This window comes from Mytilus californianus, unplaced genomic scaffold, assembly GCF_021869535.1.
Source record: "Mytilus californianus isolate M0D057914Y unplaced genomic scaffold, xbMytCali1.0.p SCAF_12, whole genome shotgun sequence".
NCBI classification, from domain to species: Eukaryota; Metazoa; Mollusca; class Bivalvia; order Mytilida; family Mytilidae; genus Mytilus; species Mytilus californianus.
Window position 1 is genome coordinate 38,658,504 of NW_026262604.1, and position 12,829 is coordinate 38,671,332.

A 12,829-nucleotide genomic window follows, 5' to 3' on the forward strand; every position below is an offset into this window, starting at 1 on the left:
CCATATCATTATTATTTGCTTTTAAATATAAATCAGAAATAACCAACTTAAAATGGAAAATTTTAAAAGAAAAAAAAAAGGAAAAAAAGAAAAAAAAAGAAAAACAAAAAATCCCCCCCCCAAATTTTTTGAACCCCCTTATGATTCATCATCCCCAAACTCAATCCCAGCCTTCCCTTAGTGGTATGGTACCTTTCAGTACAATTACAGAGAGATCCATACACTTGAACACAAGTTATTGTCTGGAAACTAGAAAAATGATTATTTTTGGCCCCTTTTTGGCCCCCAATTCCTAAACATTTTGGGCAATTACCCTCAAACTCAATTCCAGCTTTCCCTTTGTGATATGCAACCTTGTAGTACAATTTCAGAAAGATCCATACACTTACACACAAGTTATTGTCATGAAACTAGAAAAATGCTTGTTTTTTGCCCCTTTTTTGGCCCCTAATTCCTAAAATTTTGAGGCAATTACCCCCAAAATCAATCCCAGCATTCCTTTTGTGATATGGAACCTTGTGGTACAATTTCAGAGAGATCCATACACTAACACACAAGTTATGTCTGGAAGTAACAAAAATGCTTATTTTTGGCCCCATTTTGGCCCCTAATTCCTTAACTATTGGTACCATAACCCCCAAAATCAATCCTAACCTTCCTTTCGTAGTATTGAACCTTATGGTAAAATTTCATGGAGATCCATTAACTTAAACTAAAGTTAGAGTGCGAAAACCAATGTGTCTTCGGACGACGCAGGACGACGGCGACATCGACGACGACGACGACGCCAACGTCATACCAATATACGACCAAAAAATTTTTAATTTTTTCTGTCGTATAAAAAGAAGTCAGAGTCTGTTGTCACAATAGGTAACAAAAGAAACTAAACAAAATGACAATGATACATAAATTAACAAAGGACTACTAGCAGTTACTGACATGCAAGCTCCAGACCTCAATTAAACTGATTGAAAGATTATGTCTTCATCATATGAATATCTAGCACAATCTCTCCCATTAGTGGTTAAGTATCATACTATCATAAAATATATGAGAACATAACCCATATCATGCCAACAACTGGTTTTAGAATAGACTGATAAGGAACGACTTGTAAAAATCTTAATTTGTATAATACAACTTGAAGTCATAACTAAAAGCTTCCAGCATGATTAGTATATGTTTCAGATATATGGTGTTAAAGATAACTAGTGCCTCAGATTTAAGCTAGTTTCCTAAAGCAATGACATATTCAAACCCTGCTTTCAAAATTGTGTGTAGTCTTTCACTTCCTTATTAAACTTGGGTGAACTGTTGTTTGTGTTTCTCAGTCTTTAGTATTCTATGTTGTGTTTCATATACTGTTGGTAGTTGGATGGTTAATTTTTTCATTCTGTGTTTGAGTTTAATATGGTCTACAAATGCAAAAGGATGTTACATGCTGAGATAGATCTGCTTACCCTTCTGGAGCACCTGAGATTATCCCAGTTTTTGGTGTTGTTTGTGTTGCTCAGTCTCTAGTATTCTATGTTATGTTTCATATCCTGTTGGAAGTTGGACGGTTAAAATTTTTTTATTTTGTGATTTAGTTTAAAGTAGTCTACAAATGCAAAAGGATGTTACATGTTGAGATAGATCTGCTTACCCTTCTGGAGCACCTTAGATTATCCCAGTTTTTGGTGTTGTTTGTGATGCTCAGTCTTTAGTATTCTAATTTATGTTTCATATACTGTTGGAAGTTGGACGGTTAAAATTTTTTATTGTGTTTTTTAGTTTAGTATGATCTACAAATGCAAAAGGATGTTGCATGTTGAGATAGATCTGCTTACCATCTGAAGACCCTGAGATCATCCAAGTTTTTGGTGTTGTTTGTGTTGCTCGGTCTTTAGTTTTTTTATGAAGTGTTTTGTGTACTGTTGTTTGTCTGCTGGTCTTTTAATTAGCCGTAGCATTATCACTTTATCTTCAACCTATGAGATGGAATGTTCCTTTGGTATCTTATAAAAAAGATGAATTTAAAAAGAAGGACCAAAGATACCAGAGGGATAGTCAAACTCATAGATCGAAAACAAACTGACAATGCTATGGCCTAAAACACCCTACTTATACTTATTTCAGTTTCAAGGTCACAACTATATAATTCATACATACTCTCCTGGTCTTTTAGTGCCGCTTAACTGTGTCATCATCCATTACATCTCCACTTATTAGTAAATAAAATAGTTCCTCTTTTAATTCAGTAGCTGGTTACTGCAGTCTTAAAACTTGAAATCTCCTGATAAATATAAAATCAATCATTTTGAATTAATTATTCAATTATAAGATAAGATTTCTAATATTAGACATAGACAATTGTCAATTTTTAGGAATTCAAACTAAATTGCTTATGTTTATCAACAACAAAAATAGAACCTTATTCACCATGTCCTTTTTAATGACTTGTTACTCAGTGTAAATTGTACCATGAAGTACACAGCCATCAAATTGATAAACTTTGCCTTGAATTGTTATCATAGTTATACATTGTAAGTTTAAAAAGAGAAAGTTTTACAATGGTCTATGCTCTTCAACAATAAAATTAAGAATGGATATGGGGAATGTGTTAAAGAGATAACAACCTGACAAAAGAGCAGAAAACAGCTGAAGGCCATCAATGGGTCTTCAACACAGCCAGAAAATCATGCACCCTCAATCGTGCTTCAGCTGGCCCCTAAACGAAAATGTGTACTAGTTCAGTGATAATGGACATCATACTAAACTCCAAAATATATAAATGAACTAAAATTAAAATCATACAAGACTAATAAAGGCCAGAGGCTCATGACATGAGACAGGTGCAAAAATGCGGCAGGATTAAACATGTTTTGTGAGATCTCAACCCTCCCCTATACCTCAAGCCAATGTAGAATCGAAGCGTGAAAGCGCTGTAAAGGCAGTTAATTACAGGTTGTATGTATTTTTAGTCCAGTTATATCATTATCTTGCATAGTACAGTGTACTTATCAGAGGTGGCTTTCAGTATTTAAGATTTAGAATTCTCTAATGATATTGAACAAGTTTTATGAATGTCATATTCTGAGCACGATATGAAGGCGATTGTTCTCACTTGTTTATGAACTAGTGCATTATGTCCAGTTTATCTATGTTTATCTATGTTTATAGTCAAATACTGTTTAAAATAGTTAGGCATTTTCTTTTTAGTAATAAGTAAATGTTATCAACTGTATTTTATTCAACTTTGCAAATGTGGTTTGTTACTGGCAAGTATGGATGATAGTTGTTTCATTGGCAATCATAACACATCTCCTTATTTATATAATGATCTATATTCAACGACCTCAGGTACAAAAAAAATGTATGTAACTAAACTATGATGGGAAACATTTGACTTCTTTCTTTTATATAAACTTTTGATTTGGTACCATAGAACTATGTAGAATAAATGTACATTGCAACATGTCAACTCTTTCAATGACAATACTTTTTTTAGAAACTATAACTCCAAGTAAAATTATATTTCCAAGTATAAAGTAATTTATGATTGAAAAAAGGAGTTCTTAATTAAGAAATAAACTGATTTGCTGAGCGCAGCATGATACACCCGCAGAGGTCCAACCCTAAACAGTTGGGGCAAAAATGGACACAATATTCAAGCTTGATACAGGTCTGAATTTGGATTGTAATTAAATATTTGACATATTATAGTTTCTGAATAAATGTAGTCAAAGAACTTGAAATCGGTTATATGAACTGAATTTATATTCAATTAAAGATTTCTTGCTGTTGAGCAATACACTGTGCTGTTGCGCAATACTTAATAAATCTGTTGCCAGACTATAAACAAATAAAGTTCAATTTCTTCTCAATGTCATATTTGAAATTTATGAAAATCAATAGCGAGATTACATCAATAGCTTTAAATAATTCACCAAAGTTTCATGCGAACTGCTTAAAGCATTTTTGAGTTGTTGTCCAAAAACTGGAAAATCCCCCCTTTTTTAATGAATAAAACCCATAACTCAGAAATGTAAAATCTAAAATTTATAAAATTCTAAAGGGAGCTTACGGATTGATAATTTAGTCTTAGATGCAAGATTTTTTTATCAGTTGTTTGTGGCTTTGAACTAGCTGTCAGTAACTGCGAGTACTCTCAGATCTGTACTTAGTGTCTTTTTGTTGTTTGGATGTACAACTACCCGGCCACGTCCACTTGTATTTGTATTTATCCATCTGATGAGTTAAGCCTCTTTCAACTGATTTTTATAGTTCGTTCTTATATTGTACTGTTACACCACTGTCCCAGGTTAGGGGGAGGGTTGGGATCATTATTGAAGCTGTATGAACTCATGGTAGATGTTGTACTGATAAACTTAAGACCAATTTCCATTTGAAGTGAAACCCTGTGGCATGCAACTTATAAGAAGGTTTGGTATATTTTTCTAAAGAGTAACACACCAGCTTCATTGTACGGTGTTTATATTTCACAACTCATTCGCTATGCCAGTATCTGTTGTGACGTTTTTGATTTTAACGAACGTAATCTATGTATCACTGGTAAATTATTAAGCCAGGGATTGCGTTACCACAAATTACTTAAAACCTTTACTAAATTCTTCCACAGATATAAAGATTTGGTTCTGAAGTTCGGTTGTACCTGTAGAAAACTTATTTCAAACTGGATTGCACATCCTCATTTTTCACGGCAATATTGTTTACCGTGCCCGGAAATTTAGAAATGATCCTGGTAAACTTATTCTTAAAGGTTACCAATTCAACACTATAATTAGATAATTAAATATTGTTTTTATTGGTACTAATATTGATTTTGTTATCAGTAAATTAAAAGCAAACTAAATATTATTGTTATATACATATACACATTCATGGATCTACAATCTGTTGATACCTGTATCTTGGCATTGCACGAGGTCATGTTTTTCTCTGACTGTTTATGACGTCTTTACACTAAATCCATTGGATGTTGGATGTGTACGGATTGATAATTTAGTCTTAGATGCATGATTTTTTTTATTAATTGTTAGTTGCTTTGAACTAGCTGTCAGTAACTGCGAGTACTCTCAGATCTGTACTTAGTGTCTTTTTGTTGTTTGGATGTACAACTACCCGGCCACGTCCACTTGTATTTGTATTTATCCATCTGATGAGTTAAGCCTCTTTCAACTGATTTTTATAGTTCGTTCTTATATTGTACTGTTACACCACTGTCCCAGGTTAGGGGGAGGGTTGGGATCCCGCTAACATGTTTAACCCCGCCACATTCTGTATGTACATGTATGTGCCTGTCCCAAGTCAGGAGCCTGTAATTCAGTGGTTTTCGTTTGTTTATGTGTTGCATATTTGTTATTTGTTCATTTTTTGTACATAAATTAGGCCGTTAGTTTTCTTGTTTGAATTGTTTTACATTGTCATTTCGGGGCCTTTTATAGCTGACTGTGCGGTATGGGCTTTGCTCATTGTTGAAGGCCGTACTGTGACCTATAGCTGTTAATTTCTGTGTCATTTGGTCTCTTGTGGAGAGTTGTCTCATTGGCAATCATACCACATCTTCTTTTTTATATTTACATCAACAGATATAAACAATTCACAAAAGTCAAGGTGAGACAACAAAACGTAGTTGTAAGATCTCTGAAATGTTTTACATGGTACAAGTTTTTCTCATTGTTGGAGATTGTACGGTGACAGTAACACCTATAACTGCTTAAACCCATTTCTTATGCACTTTGGTTCAATAAACTCACTGAATATCATACCACATCTCCTTAATTTTATATGCATTACAATTTACATGTGCATGTAATTGTAAATATATATATATCAGAACAAAATTCATTGCGTCACTTTTATTTATGCATCCTTTGGCACAATACAAGTTCTAAAATTACACAACATGAAACAACTAAATGTTATTTAAGATGAAAGTTTTGTTTCAGTTCCATTCATAGGATTTATTAGAATTTTGTATGTTTTGCCAAGTCCAATAATTCGCTCTATCACTACAAACTGCTCAGAGTCTGAAAAGACCAGTTTTTACTTGACTAGTCTCGACATTGTCTCGACAGTACTTAACTGTACTTAATTGTACTCTACTAGGTCTCGACTTTACTTAATTAGTCTGATTCAGTACTTGATGATCTTGGTGTAGTCTGAAATGGTCTCGACCAAGGCTCGACCAGTCTCGACCTGTCTCAACTAGTCTGGACCTTCAAATTTAGTCTTCACTGCAAGGATCCGGAAATTTTTCCACACAATTTCGGTCATTTTGAGATGATTGAAAAGTTGGTGCCCCTTTCCAAATTGTCGATGTCAACTTGACTAGATTCATAGCATCAACGAACTTGTATTGCTGTTTCATCGCATTTACTAAGTAAATGTCTTACCGTTACCATGAAGAACAGTTTAGGGAAGGCAATAGTTTAAAATTGAAATGATTTTAATGACTCAAAATGGTAAATCTCTCAGACATTGCTTACGTTTCTTTCGATTTGACAAAAGTTAAAACCGGAAGTTTGCGATAAAGTTAAAGTACGAATAATTCCGGATTCATTTCCGGGATTTGTTTTGTTTATCAAATTGACAGGAAATCACCGGCTTTTTATGTTTTTTTTATTTTATTACCTTAAAAAGTGTTTGAATGTAACAGACAATAGTTGCACTCGTTTAATTTAGCATGAAATCAATTTGCATTTTACGATTAAATATTAAATTTGCTGAAGACAATTTCACGCATGCGTAATATATAGTAAATAAAGCACATGAAAAAATACTTTTTTCCGTAAATTTAGATTTAATTTTTAAATCAGTTTTGATGATTGTCTTTGCTGAAAAGTAATTAAATAATGAATACACTTGTCAGTGAATTTCAATTTTTGTTAAGATATTATTCTGAGCTTGTGATCACTGTCAGGTGTGAATTAAAACCACAGGTAAAGTGATTAGCGATCATTAGCCAATGTTTCCCGGAGGCATTGATATAGATATTAGGAGGGCCCTCAGGATTACCAAACAACTGGAGTGGCAGTTTTATTACAGGAAAGGGATTATAAACAAAAACAAATGATCACAACTTACACAAGACAGTGCAAAATGGCGATTAAGAAATCCGATTTCAAACATTGAGTCAATGAAATGACCTAAATCCCAATTACTCGTTTAGGACAAATAGTTTCATCTTAGGACATGACTGGCATATATGACCGTTTCTGGACCCTTGCTTCACTGGTACTAATCATCCCATCTAACTAAATTAAATAAAGATCTTACAAAATTCCAGTTTATTTGTTAGTTTGATTCATTGCTGTGAAATGAAAGAATTTAATTAATGGGTAAAAAAAAAATGATTAAATTCAGATAGGCATCTTTAATTTTTTCTATAACTTTTTCAAATCAACTTGGATTTTCATCTAACTATACAGCTACCTTGGTAATATATTAATCTTACTGAATCCCAGGTTGTTAAGAAGTTTGGTGTATTGCTCTCAAATTAAAGAATTAAATTAATCTAGGTCCAAAAAGCTAGGATTTGCAGTTCAGACAAAATAGAGATAGTACACTTTAATTTTTTTTATAACTTTTTCAAATCAACTTGGATTTTCATCCAACTATACAGCTACCTTGGTAATATATTGTTCTTACTGAATCAAAGGTTATTATGTAGTTTGGTGTATTGCTGTCAAATTCAATCTAGGTCAAAAAGCTAGGATTTGCAATTTTGGACAAAATTCAGATAGTACACTCTAATTTTTTTATAATTTTTTCAAATCAACTAGGATTTTCATCAAACTATACAGCTATCTTAGTAATATATTGATCTAACTGAATCATACGTCATTATGTAGTTTGGTGTATTGCTGTCAAATTTAAGGATTAAATTATTATAGGTAAAAAAAGCTTGAATTTGCAGTTCGGACTATTTTCAGATAGTACACTTTAATTCATTTTATAACTTTTTCAAATCAACTTAGATTTTCATCAAACTATCCAGCTACCTTGGTAATATATTAATCTTACTGAATCCCAGGTTGTTAAGAAGTTTGGTGTATTGCTGTCAAATTTAAGAATTAAATTAATCTAGGTCCAAAAAGCTAGGATTTGCAGTTCAGACAAAATAGAGATAGTACCCTTTAATTTTTTTCATAACTTTTTCAAATCAACTAGGATTTTCATCAAACTATACAGCTATCTTAGTAATATATTGATCTTACTGAATCAAAGGTCATTATGTAGTTTGGTGTATTGCTGTCAAATTTAAGAATTAAATTAATCTAGGTAAAAAAAGATTGAACTTGCAGTTCGGACTATATTCAGATAGTACACTTTAATTTTTTTTATAACTTTTTCAAATCAACTAGGATTTTCATCAAACTATACAGCTATCTTAGTAATATATTGATCGTACTGAATCATAGGTCATTATGTAGTTTGGTGTATTGCTGTCAAATTTAAGGATTAAATTAATCTAGGTCAAAAAAGCTAGAATTTGCAGTTCGGACTATATTCAGATAGTACACTTTAAATCTTTTTATAACTTTTTCAAATCAACTTGGATTTTCATCAAACTATACAGCTACCTTGGTAATATATTGATCTTACTGAAAAAAAGGTCATTATGTTGTTTGGTGTATTGCTGTCTAATTTAATCTAGGTCAAAAAAGCTAGGATTTGCAATTTTGGAAAAAAATTCAGATAGTACACTTAAATTTTTTTTATTACTTTTTCAAATCAACTTGGATTTTCATCAAACTATGCAGCTATCTTAGTAATATATTGATCTTACTGAATCACAGGTAATTATGTAGTTCGGTGTATTGCTGTCAAATTTAAGAATTAAATTAATCTAGGTCATAAAAAGGTTGAATTTTCAGTTTGGACTATATTCAGATAGTAACACTTTAATTCTTTTTATAACTTTTTCTAATCAACTTGGATTTTCATCAAACTAAGCAGCTATATTTGTAATATATTGATCTTACTGAATCAAAGGTCAGTATGTAGTTTGGTGTATTGATGTCAAGTTTAAGAATTAAATTAATCTAGGTAAAAAAAGATTGAACTTGCAGTTCGTACTATATACAGATAGTACACTTTAATTTTTTTTTTTAATTTTTCAAATCAACTAGGATTTTCATCAAACTATACAGCTATCTTAGTAATATATTGATCGTACTGAATAATAGGTCATTATGTAGTTTGGTGTATTGCTGTCAAATTTAAGAATTAAATTAATCTAGGTCTAAAAAGCTAGAATTTGCAGTTTGGACTATATTCAGATAGTACACTTTAAATCTTTTTATAACTTTTTCAAATCAACTTGGATTTTCATCAAACTATACAGCTACCTTGGTTATATATTGATCTTACTAAAACAAAGGTCATTATGTAGTTTAGTGTATTGCTGTCAAATTTAATCTAGGTCAAAAAAGTTAGGATTTGCAATTTTGGACAAAATTCAGATAGTACACTTTAATTTTTTTATTACTTTTTCAAATCAACTTGGATTTTCATCAAACTATGCAGCTATATTAGTAATACATGTAATATTTTGACCTTACTGAATCACAGGTCATTATGTAGTTTGGTGTATTGCTGTCAAATTTAAGAATTAAATTAATCTAGGTCAAAAAAGGTTGAATTTGCAGTTTGGACTATATTCAGATAGTACACTTTAATTTTTTTTATAACTTTTTCAAATCAACTAGGATTTTCATCAAACTATACAGCTATCCTAGTAATATATTGATCGTATTGAATCATAGGTCATTATGTAGTTTGGTGTATTGCTGTCAAATTTAAGGATTAAATTAATCTAGGTCAAAAAAGCTAGAATTTGCAGTTCGGACTATATTCAGATAGTACACTTTAAATCTTTTTATAACTTTTTCAAATCAACTTGGATTTTCATCAAACTATACAGCTACCTTGGTTATATATTGATCTTACTGAATCAAAGGTCATTATGTAGTTTGGTGTATTGCTGTCAAATTAAATCTAGGTAAAATAAAATGCTCCGCTGGGCGCAGCTTGATACGACCGCAGAGGTCGAAACCCTGAACAGTTGGGGCAAGTATGGACACAACATTCAAGCTTGATACAGCACTGAATTTGGATTGTGATTAAATATTTGACACAGCATAGGTTTCTGACACAGAATGAATGTGGTCTAAGAACTTAAATTTTTTTAATTTACCTATTCAAACCATATCATTATTATTTGCTTTTATATATAAATCAGAAATAACCAATTTAAAATGGAAAATTTTAAAGAAAAAAAGGGAAAAAAAAATCCCCCCCCAAATTTTTTGAACCTCCTTATGATTCATCACCCCCAAACTCAATCCCAGCTTGCCCGTTGTGGTATGGTACCTTGCAGTACAATTTCATAGAGATCCATTCACTTGAACACAAATTATTGTCTGGAAACTAGAAAAATGCTTGTTTTTTGGCCCCTTTTTGGCCCAATATTCCTAAACATTTAGGGCAATTACCCCCAAACTCAAACCCAGCTTTCCCTTTGTGATATGGAACCTTGTAGTACAATTTCATAATTCACTTACACACAAGTTATTGTCATGAAACTAGAAAAATGCTTGTTTTTTGCCCCTTTTTTAGCCCCTAATTCCTAAAATTTTGAGGCAATTACCCCCAAAATCAATCCAAGCATTCCCTTTGTGATATGGAACCTTGTGGTACAATGTCAGAGAGATCCATACACTAACACACAAGTTATGTCTGGAAGTTACAAAAATGCTTATTTTTGGCCCCTTTTGGCCCCTAATTCCTTAACTGTTGGTACCATAACCCCCAAAATCAATCCCAACATTCCTTTTGTGGTATTGAACCTTATGGTAAAATTTCATAGAGATCCATTCACTTAAACTAAAGTTAGAGTGTGAAAACCAATGTGTCTTGGGACGACGACGACGCCAACGTCATACCAATATACGACCACAAAATTTTTTTGCGGTCGTATAAAAATAAGATGTGGTATTATCACCAATGCAGGTGTGTGGAAATGTGATGCCCTACTTGCCCGACTCGTACATTTGAACACTTAAACAAATACCACAAACATCATTTATATTGTGATACAAATCAGTTTTAAGAATCATACAAGCTTACAGTAAAATACTTCAATAATTATTGGGAAATTAAGAGCAAGCAACTTTTTAACGGACATGTAAAATTTACAGTTTTTCTTGCCCATAGACAAGAGTTCACAACAATTTCCACACCCCTGCAATGTGACAAGTATTCATAAGACACTAAATAACATAGATGTGAGCAACTAGAGGTCATTGTATGGCTTTACAAGTTAACTGCATGCTTACATGGACATTGACAAACTTACCAGTTGCTGACCATTGTAACTGATGGTACATTTAATAGAGGTTCTGGTAACTGGTTCATCTCCATCATTATATTAGCCAAGCCTACTGGCAATTCTCGTCTCAAAAATTCAAAGGATGATTGTTCTGTACCGGTTTTTGTCCCTTTAAATAAAAAATGTAATGAATTAAGACCAAAAAAAATGTTCTTCCTATCTTATTGTTAAATTAAATTTGTCTGAAACATTTATTTTTATTTATATTGTAGAGAAAAAATTTCAACATATGACTGTCTCAAACTTTAGAAAGTGCATGACATTTGAATATTTGACTTCTAAATCTAACAGTTTATAAAGTCTTCTTACAATTGAAAAGTTGATTTCTAGTCTAACAGTTTAAAAAGGCTTCTTACAATTGAAAAGTTGACTTCTAAATCTAACATTTTATAAAGTCTTCTTACAATTGAAAAGTTGACTTCTAAATCTAACATTTTATAAAGTTACATATCTCTGGAACAACAACCCAATAAATTCACAAAATCTATTTAGGGAGCTAAACAAGTGGCATAGAAATAGAAATATTCTGTATTCTTATCTATAGAAAACTGTATTTTGAACTTTATTATTAATAAGTAATATCGTTGATCCAGTGTTTTTTTAATGTAATGTAAATAAAATGCTCCGCAGGGCGCAGCTTGATACGACCGCAGAAGTCGAACCCTGAACAGTTGGGGCAAGTATGGACACAACATTCAAGCTTGATACAGCTCTGAATTTGGATTGTGATTAAATATTTGACACAGCATAGGTTTCTGACACAGAATGAATGTGGTCTAAGAACTTAAAAATTTTAAATTGGACATTCAACTATTATGGTCCAATATCCAAAATCTAAATACATGGTTAGATTCAGCATATCAAAGAACCCCAAGAATTCAATTTTTGATGAAATCAAACAAAGTTTAATTTTGGACCCTTTTAACCTCAATGTGGACAAAGTTGATAATGGGGCCCAAAAATCAAAAATCTAAATACATGGTTAGATTCAGCATATCAAAGAACCCCATATATTCAATTTTTGTTGAAATCAAACAAAGTTTAATTTTGGACCCCGATTTGGACCAACTTAAAAACTGGGCCCATAATCAAAAATCTAAATACATGTTTAGATTCAGCATATCAAAGAATCCTAACAATTCAATTTTTGTTAAAATCAAACTAAGTTTAATTTTGGACCCTTTGGACCTTAATGTAGACCAATTTGAAAACAGAACCAAAAATTAAGAATCTAAATACACGGTTAGATTCGGCATATCAAAGAACCCCAATAATTCAATTTTTGATGAAATCAAACAAAGTTTAATTTTGGACCCGTTGGACCTCAATGTGGACCAATTTAAAAACGGGGCCCAAAATCAAAAAACTTAATACACTGTTAGAATCAGCATATTAAAGAACCCCAAGAATTCAAGAATAAAACCCCATTGA

General features: G+C 32.1%; 1 long non-coding RNA gene across 4 annotated transcripts in view; it reads right to left on the minus strand.

Annotated features, from left to right (window-relative positions):
* Positions 1–12,829, minus strand: part of LOC127721793 (uncharacterized) — an 89,624-nt gene that overhangs the window by 43,009 nt on the left and 33,786 nt on the right. For 3 of the 4 annotated variants that reach the window (XR_007991467.1, XR_007991469.1, XR_007991466.1), the window contains exons 2-3: positions 11,366–11,507; positions 2,152–2,275 (exon numbers count right to left, since the gene is read on the minus strand). This is a non-coding gene — a long non-coding RNA (uncharacterized LOC127721793). The remainder of the gene's footprint in view (positions 1–2,151; positions 2,276–11,365; positions 11,508–12,829) is intronic. The other variant, XR_007991468.1, reaches the window with a different exon arrangement.